We start from the raw sequence: 15,371 nt of genomic DNA, 5'->3' as shown, positions 1-15,371 counted from the left end.
TATGGACCGGACCACGAGTTTAAGTGAAGAGGAAATGAAAAGCCCATTTCCCTCCTCTCACTCGGTTTGGCCGAGACCTACATAGACAAAAGGAGAGCTTCTCCTCTTGTCTAACCTAATATTCATTTTGCTAAAATAATTAGGGTTTTGGGAATTGTGCCTCCCGAATTCCGGATCTCTCATCCAACACAAACTCACAAAACAATCCCCTCGATATTGCAAGGCAATTAGGGGATTATCTCTAGCACAAGGGCATTACTCGGTTTTGGGAATTGTGCCTCCCGAATTCCGGATCTCTCATCCAACACAAACTCACAAAACAATCCCCTCGATATTGCAAGGCAATTAGGGGATTATCTCTAGCACAAGGGCATTACTCGGACATCTTGGGTGCAACGATTAGGAGGAGATCTAACTTGATCTCTCATTGCCTTTTGCACTAGGACCGAAGGTTATTTCTATATCTTTATCGTTTTATTGTGTTTTTCGTTTTATGACTATAATCACATGTAAATTTTGCGTTATAATCCTATAATTAAAGGGTATTATACGGATTTTACCCTACACCTATCACAAGTAGTAACGAAAATATTAGCATCTTTAAATAACTTGGGCCAATAGAAACCGCACTCAAGGATTTTACGTGCCGTTCTATGCGGCCCAAAGTGACCCCCACAAGCGTACTCATGGCAATGCTTTAGGATGGATGGGATCTCTACATCCGGCACACAACGGCGGATGACTTGGTCTTGGCACATTTTCCACAAATATGGCTCATCCCATATATAGAACCTAGAATCGGACTTGATCTTGTTCCTTTGGCTAGATGAAAGGGAGGTGGGAAACTTCTTGGTGACTATGTAGTTTACCAAGTTGGCATACCATGGCTCCGTCATCCTCAAACTATAAAGAGATTCATGAGGCAAACTCCCATCCACTACCCCCATTTGTTGCATTTGTTGATCATTAAGTTGTAGTCGACTTAGGTGGTCGGCCACCACATTTGCCAATCCCTTTTTCTCTCTTATCTCTATGTCAAACTCACTAAGTAGGAGAACCCACCTCATTAATCTTGGTTTGGTGTCCTTCTTGCTCACAAGTTGAGTGATGGATTTGTGATCGGTATAGACAATCACCTTGACTCCTAGTAAGTATGAGCGGAACTTCTCTAGAGCATAAACCACCGCCAAGAATTCCTTCTCGGTGACGGTGTAGTTTCGTTGAGCATCATTCAAGAGAGATGAAGCATATTGGATCACATATGAAGCTTTGTCATCTTTTTGTCCCAACACGGCTCCAATGGCAAAATCGCTTGCATCGGTCATTATCTCAAAAGGTCGATCCCACTTGGGTGCTTGAATGATTGGGGCCGATACAAGTCTTTCCTTCAACAAGTCAACTGCTTCCCTACAATGATCATCAAACACGAACTCCACATCCTTGTGCAAAAGTTTGCACAAGGGGTTAGCTATTTTGGAGAAATCTTTAATAAACCTTCGATAAAAACCCGCGTGTCCCAAGAACGACCTCACGTCTCGAGTATTAGATGGATACGGCAAGGTTTTAATCACATCCACCTTTGCCGTATCCACCTCAATCCCTCTTTTCGACACTATGTGCCCTAACACGATTCCGCTACTCACCAATAAGTGACACTTTTCAGAGTTTAAAACAAGGTGAGAGTCTATGCACCGTGATAGGACCATAGCGAGGTGGTCTAGACACGAGTCAAATGAGTCCCCATGGATGGTGAAGTCATCCATGAAGACTTCCAAAATGCGCTCCACATAGTCCGAGAAAATGCTCATCATGCATCGTTGGAAAGTGCCGGGGGCATTGCACAATCCAAAGGGCATGCGGCGGTAAGCATAAGTACCGAATGGGCAAGTAAAGGTTGTTTTGGATTGATCCTCCGGGTGAATGGGGATTTGAAAATACCCGGAATATCCATCCAAAAAACAATAGTACTCTTTCCCACCTAACCTCTCTAGCATTTGATCTAGAAAGGGTAGGGGGAAATGGTCCTTCCAAGTGACTTGGTTGAGGCGGCGATAATTAATACACACCCTCCATCCCGTTTGCAAACGGGAGGGGATCAATGCCCCTTGAGTGTTTTTGACTACCGTCACCCCTCCCTTCTTTGGCACAACTTGAGTAGGACTTACCCATTGGGAGTCACTAATTGGAAAGATAATACCCATTTGAAGAAGTTTGATAATTTCTTCCTTGACAACTTCCATCATAGGTGGATTAAGCCTCCGTTGTGGTTGTCGGACGGGTTTTGCATCCTTTTCCAATCGAATTTTGTGCATGCTAGTGCTCGGGCTTATCCCCTTGATATCCGCGATGCTCCAACCAAATGCTTCTTTGTATTTATGCAAAACATCCACCAATCTCCTCTCTTGATCACTCTCAAGGTGGTTTGAAATGATGAGAGGTATAGTGTTGTTTTCCCCAAGAAACACGTACTTCAAGTGGTTGGGGAGTGGTTTTAGATCGGGGGTGGGTGGCTTAATGATGGAGGGAAGTGGTCTTTCAAGGGAAGCCTCTAGAGGAAGAAATTTGGCTTGATAATCATAAGAGGAGGAGGAAAAACAATCTTGGGTGGAGCTGAGAACTGCGCAGGCTGCGCCAGTGTGCTGCGCAGGCTGCGCCATTATGCGCAGGCTGCGCTGAGATGCGCAGGCTGCGCCCTGTTTCGGGATGTCCTCCTCAATTTCCCTCATTTCTTCCTCCATCCTAGATTCTTCTAAGGATTCTTCCTTTTACAATGCTTCAACACTTTCCTGCACATCATGAGACAACAAAAACCGCAACCCTTCCTTCTCGACATTGTTAGTGAGGGCCACCTCAAGTGGGTCCCTATGACACAACATATAAACTTGAGAGGTAATTGGTTCAATGATGTCTAAGAAATAACATGAATGTGAATCGCTAGGTTGTTTCATAGCATCATAGATGTTGTATGTGAGTTTCCTTCCATCAAATTCCATAGTGAGGTTCACATTAGACACATCAATCTTGGTTTTAGAGGTCTTCATAAAAGGCCTCCCCAAAAGGATTGGAGTGGCCCTCGAGTCGGCTTCCATGTCAAGAACATAGAAGTCGGCCGGGAAGGTTAAGTGATCTACCTCTACCAACACATCCTCCACCATCCCCTTTGGGTATATGTTTGAGCGATCCGCAAGTTGGATCACTACATCGGTTTTGTTCAATGGTGGAAGTCCCAAAGTCTCATAGAGGGCATATGGCATAACATTGATTGATGCACCAAGGTCTAACATAGCATGGGTGAAACTTTTGTCCCCAATAGAGCATGGTATGGTGAACATTCCCGGGTCGCCACACTTTTTGGGAAGTGATTTTTTAAAAATTGCGGAGACATGTTCACTTACCCGTACTCTTTGGGTTCCCTTCCTTGGGCTTCTCCTAGGTGTGCAAAGTTCCTTGAGAAACTTTGCATACCTAGGTACACCTTTCAAAAGATTTAGCAAAGGGATATTTACTTCACACTTCCTAAAAGTTTCGTAGAGATCCTCATCTCTTGCGACACTTTTAGAATGTGTGAGAGCACTAGGAAAAGGTACCTCCACAACATATTCTTTCTCGATCTCCTCAACATGATCCTTGGTTTTGTTGCTCTCACTCTTTTCTTTGTCATTCCTCAAGGGACTCTTCTCCTCTTCTCCATTAGTTTTAGAGGGTGTCTCTTTCTCTTTCTCAACCACTAGCTCTTCTTCAATTTGTTCCTCAATGTCAATGACCCTCTCATGTGACTTGGCCTTCCTCTTCTTCTTCGGGGGAGATTCTAGGGTTCTCCCCTTTCTCAAAGTCATGGAGCTTGCATTTTCCTTTGGTGGAAATGTTGTAGATGGAATTGAGTTAGAGTTCCTTTGATTGTTCTTGGCCATTTCTTGTGCAAGTTGGCCAAGTTGGATCTCAAGGTTCTTCACCCTAGCATCACTTGAAATTTTGTCCGCATCCATTTTGTCAAACCTCTTGGTATTTTCGGCTTGCCCTTTCATGATCATCTTAAACATCTCATTTGTAGACAAATCTTCATTTCCTTGGGAGGAAGAGCCCCCTCCTTGTTGGAAGTTCTTGGGGTTACCTTGGAAATTCCCTTGGTGTCCTTGGTTTCCAAATTGGAAGGATCCTCCCTTGGCTTGTTGATGATTGTTGTTTCTTTGGTAATTGGAGTTTTGTCCTTGAGAGTTGGAGTTCTTCAAGTGGTTGAATTGACCATTTTGGAAGCTCTTGGAGGTATCTCCTCCCCAACTAAGGTTTGGATTGTCTCTTGACCCAATGTTGTAAGTATTGCCGCTCGGATCATACTTATAATACCCTCCCCCATTGGGGTTCCTAGAGTTGTATTGACCGTGCATCATGGCACTCACATTCTCCTTGCTTATTCCTTGCTCTTCCATGATGGGACAAGTTTCCATTGGGTGTGGCCCTTGACAAAAATTACACTCCACATTAGATCCTTGTGCTCCTCCTTGATTGTTCCCCACTAGTTGAGCAACCATTTTTGTGAGATCATCCACGGTTTTCTCAAGCTTGTGGGAGGAAGGAGAGGATTTCTCAATGGAGTTTATATTCTTTGACCCTCGGCTTCTTCCATAGTTCCTTGTGCTAGCGGCCAACCTTTCTATGATTTCATTTGCCTCCGCCACGGAATAGTTGTCAACTCCACCACCCGTAGCGGAATTAACCATGATTTGGTATTGTTGTGTAAGACCATCACAAAAGTTGACCAAAAGGTCATCACCACTAAGGCCATGATAAGGACATTGAGCAACTAGCTTCTTGAATCTCTCCCAATACTCATATAAGCTCTCGCTTGCATCTTGCTCCGGAGAAGTGATGGCTGTCTTTGCATGGTTATGTCTTGAGTCGGGGTAGTATTTCTCAAGAAAAGCCGCCTTCATGTCCTTCCAAGTACGGATTGTACCCGGTTGAAGGTAAAACAACCAATCTTTTGCCGCATCTTGAAGTGAAAATGGGAAAGCTCTCAACTTAAATTGATCTTCCGTGACACCATTTGGAATTGCACCCTCACACATCATATGGAATTCGGAAAGATGGCGATTTGGGTCATCCCCCGCATGTCCATGAAACTTTGGGAGGTTGTGAATGAAATAGCCCTTCAATTCAAAGTTGGCATTAGCCCCCATGGGTGGGTAGGCTATGCAAAGAGGTTGAGTGTCATAATTTCTTGCCCGGAGCTCCCTAATAGTTCTAGTATCATTCGCCATTGAAGGGTATTCCACTTCAATTGGCTCCACGTCAATAGGGTCTTCTTCAATAGGGGCTTCTAAGGGTGGTTCTTCCACTCTATGCTCTCTTTGGGCTCTTCGGTACCAAGGGTTAGTGAATAGCCAAGAATAGGCCCCAAAAGCGTCTTCTTCCACGGGAGTTGATTCACCGTGTTGTGGGGAACCAAACATATACCTTCGCACTAAGCAAACAAATTAGAACTTCCTATTACTTCTAACAACAAGAGGAGTAATAAAACAACTAAACATAAATTCACAAACTCAAGTTCTAGCTATGTTGCCCTTCCCCGGCAACGGCGCCAAAATTTGGTAACAATAAAACTAGGTGTCGTAATACTAGAATTAACTATCAAATTAACAATTTATAACCTAAACTTTGACTCTACTAACTTTAAACTTAAAACAATAGCAAAGTGGAAGTAAAGGGTCGTACCCAAGAGAAGGGGATAAGACTAAAGCTTGAATTGTAAACTAATGGCTACTAAGTGGGTCTCTACTACTAATTAAGATGCTAATGACACTTTAAACTTAATCAAAGGGGCACTAATCACAAACAATGGGTATTAACAAAGGTCAACAAGTAGAAAACATAGATGGAAAAAGATTGGTTTTGAGAAACAAACATGGAAATATGAGTAGAACTTGAATATCTTCCTATTGAGACAATTCTACAAATAACTAGTATGCAAGATTCAATATAAAGGGGAAGACTTGATGCAATTCTCTCTTAGTAACCCAACAATGACAAAGCTTGACTCTTTTATTCCTCTCTTACAATTTTCTACCCAATACTATCATCTCAAGATGTTGATACATGCAAATTAAACCATCCACACATACCCTTCAAGCTTAAGCAACAAATCATTAAACCATGAAAAGAGACTAAGCATGAGCATTAAGAAATTGCCAAAAGATGAAGCTAGGATCAATTCCTCATATGATTAAACCATACAAATGAGTAAAAGACATGAACTTTTCTATTTGTTGCATGAATCCTTTAAACCAAATCAACAAACAACAAACTTGCTTCAACAATCCCAACTAAATTAAACCATTTCCTTAGGATTTGCACTAGTCAAGTAAATAACATGCAAGGATGGCCAACCCAAACATTCAATTACTCAACATAAGAAATAAAGCACAAGAAAAGAGCATTAGATAAATTAAGAGAGGTTTAAGAGTCTTACAATACCAAAGTTGGGTACTTTGATCAAATTACATCAAGTGAGGGGAAGATTAGCCTTCCATCTTCTTAGAAAAACCCAAGAAATGAGGAAAGATTAACATCCAATGCTAAAAGATTACAACTTTCAACCCAACTAAATTGTTCTTCCTACTACAAGTTTTTTAGAGATTATTCAATAATTAGATACTCACTAGGTCTTCAAACATGAGGGGTATATATATGGGTGCACTCCTTTCTAGGTTAAGAAACCTCAAAGCAAGCCCAAAAACACGGAGTGTTTTCTTAAGCCCGCGTTTAGAAACAACATTGCGCAGGCACCTCGACGTAGGCGCGGCTGCGCAAATCGCGCAGTCGCGACTTCCACTGCGCAGCAGTGCCGCGCACCATCTCGGGAGTTCTGCTCCAAAATCTTCAAACTTTGCTTCCTTCTTTACTTTCCAAGTTTCACTCCTACTTCTTCAAGCTGGCTTCTAGGCTACATGGGGGCTCCTTGTGCTTGTCTTAACCTTTGAAGGGTGCTCTATGCCTCTCGGGTTCCGTTCATGAGGATCAATCGTCCAACCGAGGTGAATTACACAAGTTTAACCACATCAACCCCTATGCCAAGTGTTAGGAAAAGCATACTAAAAGACCCATATTAAAAGACACGAGGGTGATAAAATCACCCTCTTAGACCGACACAAAACGTTACTATCAAACTCCCCCACACTTAGACTTTTGCTAGTCCCGAGCAAAACCCGGAACAAGTGCCCGTAAAGTCCACAAGAGGGTGTGGGAGGGAATGATCTCTCTTCCCTTTCCTCTTCCTTCTTATACCTCCCTCAAAACACAACCACCGATTAAAAAGAAAAGACATGACTCAAAGTTTTTGCACACACTCTTCACTCACTCACCCTCCTTATTTCTCCCTCAAACAAGACACGACACACCACCAACTCCGACTCATCAATCAATTCCACCCTTCTTATATCACCAAGGTAGTAATGGTCACTCTTGCCTTATCCCAAGGCAATAGCAAAGTGACCTCTCATCCTCCTAACAATCACAACTCACCACTACTTATGACACCCCCTTATCACTCCATATAAATGCAAGATCATGCTACTTGGTTGGCCAAACACCCTTAAGAATCAACAACTCAAGTAGCCAATCGGAAAAACCACCAATTTGAAGCAAATTTTTGTGATACAAAAAGAAATTAAGTCCTAATCTAGCCTCCTTCCAAGACCCTCCTTATCACTCCCTTCTTATCCCTCCATATTTTTGGTGTTACAATTTTCAATTTTTTTCAATTTTTTTTTGGTGAAAATCCCTCATTTTGCCTAAGGTGCCCTTTCGGGTTTTCACCTTAGCTTTTTCCTTTCCTCTCATTGGTGGCTCGCAACTCGATTCTTCATTTTGCCCGGAATGCCCTTTCGGGTTTTCATTCCGTCCTCGGCCACCTTTCCCAATCTTGCCTAGGCGCCCACCCTTGTGGGTTTTCACCTAGCCGGGATTTTCATTTATTTATTTTTTTATTTTTTTTTTTTTTTTTAAAGCACACATTCAATGGAAAGAAATGTACATATCTTACAATTTCAATCATCTTACTCCCCCACACTTAGATTCCACATTGTCCTCAATGTGGAGGAGTACCCTTATCCTCTCATGGTTGGTAGGTGGAGGGACCCGAGCCTTCCCCTTGCTCATTTGTCCCTTGATCTCTTCTTCTTCTTCCTCTTGCTTGCCTCACTCTCTTGGCCCTCTCATAGGCCTCCTCAACTTGAGGCTCGGTGATGGTTGGTTGGTAGGTGGGGTCATTTGGATGGAGGGTCATGCCGAAAAGACCCCGGATAAGCCCAAAAGAATCCTCATGAGCTTGAGCATCTTCATAAGAGTCTTCAACATATTGGTGGTGCCGCTCTGGAGTTTTACTTCACTAAAATTCATGTTCTTTATATGCTTAGAATCTTAAGAGAGTCTATTTTCCGATAGAGTTGGAATCAAGAGGATCTAATATGTGGATTTTTCAGAATCAAGCTTCAAAGACTGTCATGCTTTGAATGCAACTCATTTCCGAAAATGACCTATCAATGTTCAAAAATTAATATCTCAAGATTCACTCACAATTTTTGGTTGATTATTTTTGAAGATAAAAGCTAACTCCTATAGCTTTCATTTGAGCTATCATTCATATTTTTAATCCACCTGAGCAAGGAGATACAATTTTTCTAAATCATCACTGAAAACAGAACAGCTACTGAATTGTCAGTCATGACCTGATCTTAATCAAAATTCCATATCTCCAGTTCTAGGACCTTTATTAAGGTGATTCCAGTTGTAGAAGAAAGCTAACTCAACTAGATACGACCTGGTATAAGGAGACACCCTAGTTTATAATGAGCAGCAAATAGTAGCCTCTGAAAGAAGGGCCTTGTTCTTGAGTGCATTGCATTGGCCTGTCTTGGATGCAATGGCCGGTAACCTTAAGGGAACTGTCCATCTAAGGGCCCCATCCTATTTTGCATCAACAGGAAGGTCCTAAGCTACAGGAAGAGTCCAGGAGCAGCTCTTAGATAAAGCTCTTAAGGTCATCTGACTGAACTCATAAGTTCAGGGTCCAAGATCAGGGAAACAATCAGTCATGTTCTTGTTATCTAAAATTAATCTCCTTTATTTGATGATGGTCCCAAGCTCTAACTCATGCTGCTAAGGGGTCTAGGACGTCCCAATCAAGCCTAGAAACAATAATCAAGAAGGCCAAACACAAACCCCAAAGGATCAAAAATGTCTTGCCATTTCAGGAAAGGGACAAAGATGCTTTATTTTGCTTTTTCTGAAGACTTTAAGCAGTCTATTTTACATCAGTTTTCCTTGTTCTTATTAGGAGACTTTCTGAATATTTGGCAACTACTTTTGTAAGGCTTTAGAGGCCTTACATGTTACTTTAATTTCAAGGGTAGAGATTAACTATAGAGCTCTATATAAGGAGCCAAATATCCATTGTACAAACCAGATTATGTTGAATGAAAAAAAAAATTGAGTTGTCACTCAAAATGAAATCTTATCAACTTAGGAAAAGTGCTTAGTTGTAATTCAGGCTTAGTAATACCTTGTGCTTACTTAGGTATTGATTATGGACCTGGTGGCAAGTCCCAAACAGTCTTGTGCTTGCTTAGACTGTTTTGAGTCTTGTTGTTTGTTTAAATTAGATTTAACTCTGTGCTTGCTTGAGTTGGTTTAATTTAAACCCCCAAATTATCAAATTGATTTCATGTGCTTGCTTGGGAATTAGTTCGTTAATTATATACCAGTTTTATTTACAAAAATCAAACAAAAACAGTCACACAACTCTGCTGAGAAAACTGTCTGAAATTCCATCAGTTTCAGTCTGGTTTTTAATTTATTTAAAATACTTAGACTACTTGGATAGTCCTGAAAAGTGGCACAGAATTAGTTTTGTCATTGATCTAATTTGTCACCAAATTTCATGAATTTTCGAGGTCATTTGCTATTTTTATCAAATTGATAAAGTTCATTGCATTCTGAAGAAGTGTCATTTGAGTTCTTGTCAAAATTCTTCATTTCTGTCAAGACCCCATAGATTACACTGCACTTTCCATGTCCTATATATGGATGACATATTGCTCATCGGGAATGATATTCCATCACTCACTTCCGTTAAGGAATGGTTAGGGAATCACTTCCAGACGAAGGACTTGGGAGAGGCACAACGAATCTTAGGTATCCGGATCTATAGAGATAGGTCCAAGAGGATACTAGCATTGAGTTAAGAAGCTTATATTGACAAAGTTCTTGACCGGTTTAATATGAAAGACTACAAGAGAGGATTTCTACCTATGGGCTAAGGGATTACTTTGAGCAAGTCACAGTCTCCCTCTACCCCTAAGGAGATTGAACGCATGAAGACCATCCCTTATGCTTCCGTTGTTGGGTCTATCATGTATGATATGATTTGCACTAGTCCCGAAGTCGCGTATGTCTTGAGCATGATAAGTCGTTATCAAGAGAAGCCCAGTGAGAGTCACTGGATAGCCCTAAAGAACATCCTTAAGTACTTGAGAAGGACTAAGGATTCGTTCTTAGTGTTTGGAGGAGAAACTGAGTTGCGTGTAAGAGGTTACACGGACGAAAGTTTCCAAACCGATCAGGATGATATGAAATCCCAATCCGGCTATGTGTTTATGCTAAATGGAGGAGCTGTTTACTAGAAGACCTTCAAGCAAAGCGTTACTGTGGATTCTACAACAGAGGCTGAGTACCTTGCAGCGTTTGAGGCTGCAAAGGAAGCTGTTTGGATTCGGCAATTCTTGGAGGGACTAGGAGTAGTCCATTCCTCCAAAGATCTGATCACTCTATATTGTGATAACAGTAGGGCTATTTTTCAAGTCAAAGAGCCGAAGTCTAGTAATAAATCTAGACACATCGAAAGGAAATACCATGTAATTAGAGATTATGTGGAAAGGAAGGAAATAGACATTTGTAAGGTTGGGACAGACGATAATATTGCTAATCCTTTAACCAAGCCTTTATCAGAGGCTAAGCATGATGGTCATGTCGTCGCAATGGGATTGAGACGAGTACCAGAATTTCTTTAGATTATGGATATATAATCATTGGATAGTGTATCACTTTTTATATATATGATAATCGCATTCATTGTTTAAGCATTCATTTATGAATTCTTTCATTTAGTGTGACTAAATTTATAATACCTTGTTTATCTGAATAAGTTGTGGAGATAATGTTGAACACTATTCAAGTGAATAAGATGAACATTGTATTTTGTCCCTAGTCACTTAATGAGGTGACTACTCGGAGTGACTAGATTGTAAGTCGATTGATGGTTGTTCAACACCATGAGGTCATACGTGATGACTAGTCGATTACATACGCAGAGTGTGTGACATTCTGTCGGACAGTGACCATTTAGAGAGTCCCTAAGTTATATTATAGACGCCTGGTCGTAGCAGGAATCTCTAAGATGTTCCTATGAGTCGATTCTTTTGACTGGAGACTATTATCCAAGTCAGTGCAGTTTCCTAGTGACTTTGGTTTTTGTCCTAGGTCGTGCCGTGAAAGGAGGCCAAAGGGCATCTTCTAAATCATGGTGATCTGTATTGAGCAAAGATAGATAGGGCAGACAGGAATTGTCCAGCCACGTTGGGTTACTATATCTCAAGGCCACTCGAGGAGTTGTGACTATAAATGCGTGGCCACGCTCGGAAGTAATCTATGGTAGATTTTTCCGGTCTTGTAGTCACACTCCCGATCGAGAAAACCACTCGCGATGTGTTCATGTGCAAGTGCGACCTGAAAGACAGCTTGCATTGAGTGGGAGATTAAAACGGACAAGTGAATTGGTAGCGCACACCTTGTGTCGGACAAGTGGGAGATTGTTGGAGTTAGTGTCCTCCACAATAGTGCGTTTACATTATAAATCTCATTAAAGGGATATCATCAGGATATTTATTATATGATCCTCATCAGTTGATTAACGTAAATCGATAACGGTTGGCTGACTAGAGTTTGACGTTATTATCGTGAGACGGCGGTGATCAACTGACCCCTTTCGGTCACACCTGAAGGAACAAACCCCAGATGACAACTAATTAATTGTATGAGATACAATTTATTTAGTCCCTTGATTTATTGACTAAAAGGTTAGTCGATCTTTTTAGAGAGATTTCGAGTTGCGAACTCGAGGCGCGGCAGTTATTATTTAATTATTCGATAATGGAATAATAAATTTTATAAGACGGGTTTTAGTTAATTAATTGTTAATTCACTAAAATTGTAGTAATTGGTTAATGTGATTGATATTAGTACGTAAATAATATGTGTAGAGGTACACGTATATTTATGGAGTGTTTTGGACATATTTAATCGGGAAGCATTTAAACATAAAACGATGTTTAAAGTAAAATTACACGTATTTGTGCGACAAATATAAGAACCAAAATGGACCCGTAAATGGGACATTGGACCGTGTAAATGGAGTGTAAATAGATGATTATAAACATAATCATTTCACTTTTACTTTATGCTCTTCCCTATTTTATCTTTTGTTCTATTCTATGTGATAGAACATTGGACATTAAAAAGAGAAAAAGCACACTCCATTTTCCCATATAGGGTGCCGGCTCCCCTCCCTCCTTCACACTTCATTTTGTTCATTTTTCCATAACTTGAACATTTTGCATGCGAAGAAAGTGAGAAAATTATTTATCTCTCTAAAATTAATAAAATCTTTACTAAGAGTTGTTAGTAATAAATGATTAAAAATACTAAGTGTATTAGTATTCACATATTATCAAGGGTATTCCTAATAGAATATCTAATTAATATTTGTTAGGAATTTGGGTGTTTGTTCTTGGGTGCTTCTTGAAGGAGATCTTCTATTTGGAGATTTGTACACGGAGGATCTTCCATATTTTTCTAGCTCAAGATCAATCAAGATAGGAGATCTTTATTGTGCCCATTTTCACCATCAACTCAATGTAAGGAAATCCGATTTTCTCTATCTTTATATTAATATGCTTTTATATTGCATGTATGTTTCATAGATCACCTAAAACACAAATTATGAGATAATTTGTTTTTTTAATTAGAGAGTCTAATTAGGATCTATGATCTTTCAATAAGTCCCGACGAGAGCAGCTTTTAACATTTTTAACAGATCCTGCAGCGGAAGCAAAAGAGATCATATTTTGTGTTCAACAACTTGAATGAGTCAAGAATCTTATCACATAAGTCTCTTGACTAAAATGCTAATATACATGGAGATATATCTCATTACATCCGGATATTTAAGATGCGCCATACTACTCTCAAGTATTCACCCGAGAATATTTCTAGTAACTAATATGTCAATCACATATTTAGACTAAGAAACTCACTATAACTCCCACTAAACTCCATGTATCATTATGGTACCTCGACAACTCGAGAAATACCATTCTGATTAATGACATCATTGAACCCAAGGTTCCAAGTCCTTGACGTATATAAGATCACAAAAGGGATCTTTCAAGCATGCTAGATTTCTTAGCATTGACAAGATCAACAAAACTTCTCCCTTCATGAGTTTCATTCAAGGAGGAACTTTTATTATCCATTGGTGAAATCTCATCATTATGAGAGGCAATATTACTAAGAACATATGAATTGATAAAGGCATTTGGGTTGTCACAAACTCTCTGTAACCAACTCAAAATTGAAACATCTTATGTAACCTTTATGACAAGATAATGGTAACCTAATTTGGTGCAAAGTATTCGCCCCAAATCAAGTCCCGAAAATATCTCATGTTTCCTTCCTAATCACATCTTGTGCAAGAAGACCAATTCGAATTGTATGGTGTCACGCCATCACATAGAGTTCATACTATAGAAAAGCCTTTGATGAAGGTTGAAGATTCGTCACTTTCGAAAAGTAACGCAATATTATCGCAAAATTATCTCCTTATAACCACTGAGCCTCAATAAAGAACGTCTTCTTACATTGTACTCAGTTTGTGGGTCTTGGACTTCTTTAAGTTCAAAATTTCTCCCACTCTGTCTTTCAGAAAATGAAAATCTTTCTAGAAAGACAGCATTACGAGCCATAAACTCTTTGTTCTCGTTTTGAAGGAGTAAAAACCAAGTGGTTCAATTTTGGATAACCCTCACAAATACATAAATTGGTTCTGAACATAAACATTTATGGTCCCAAATGTATAAAAATGACAAGTTAGGGACCCTCTCCATCCATATCTCATATGGAGTCATTTAGGCTATTATAGCCGGGTTTTAAACTTCTAGTGATAAAATAGCTTACAAAATTGCGAAAAACCTCAAACTATATCTCATAAAGTTCGGTTTATCTTCTTGACTACAACATACTCTATGGTGTCTCTAGGATAAGGTATATGTGAACTGGTTCACAATCTTCTTAGCGATCATCAATGTCATTACTTGATATTACCCATTTGACCTTCAAAGTCATTACTTTGAAATTTTCGATCAACATTTTGATCTTGTCATGCTTTTGGTTTACTACTTCATTTTGAAAATATTCCACGTTTCAAAAATCACTTTTATGTCTTATTAAATAGATACGAAGTTTTCATATCTACTTAACATTACGGTAAAAGTAACGAAGTATATATAACCTACTGATGGCCTTACAAATCCGTATGTATATGGTCAATCACCTCACTATTGTGTTTCTTTTCTGCAAAATAAAACAAAATACATGCACACACACACCATAAGATTCTCAATCAAATGGTTGTTCGATGTGCTTATTGTTTATATTAAACGAATTTACTTGAGGTTTGATCAATTGGGTTCACCGGATTAGAGACTTTAAAATCTACAAGATAGTATAATATTTAGTTTTCGTGAAGAATGTAAAATACCTCTAACTTGAGTGGTCATAACTAACCACCAAGTTATCATAGGACCTTTTATTTTAAATCACATGAGTGATGCCTTCTATGTATAAACATAGATGATTACATTCTTTTAAAACCAAATTTAGGTACATTTATCCCTATCGAAATCATTGCTACTCTAGCTTTATTTCGATACAAAAAAAATGTCCTATGCTAGACGTCTTAAGTTTTATCAATTCATGTAAACTTATTTACAAAGAAATGACCCGTACTTGGTATCTCATACCAAGATAATGGAACTAGCCTATCCGTTGAGTAGATGTCTCTTTCAACTTTGTCCTATCGCATACATCTATGGTTGCTTTTTCTTAACTCCCACTCACTTTCACATTCCTCTTTGCTTCAACAAACAAAAATGAATCTCATGAAGACCTCTCTTCATGTCATTCGTGATATTTTATACACTTAGTAAGAGTAAATTACTATAAAGTAAGTGCAACATGTGGCAAAATCTCAACTTCTTGCGAAA

Source organism: Silene latifolia, unplaced genomic scaffold (assembly GCF_048544455.1).
Source record: "Silene latifolia isolate original U9 population unplaced genomic scaffold, ASM4854445v1 chrun_scaffold_16, whole genome shotgun sequence".
NCBI classification, from domain to species: Eukaryota; Viridiplantae; Streptophyta; class Magnoliopsida; order Caryophyllales; family Caryophyllaceae; genus Silene; species Silene latifolia.
This window is presented reverse-complemented; position numbering follows the sequence as displayed.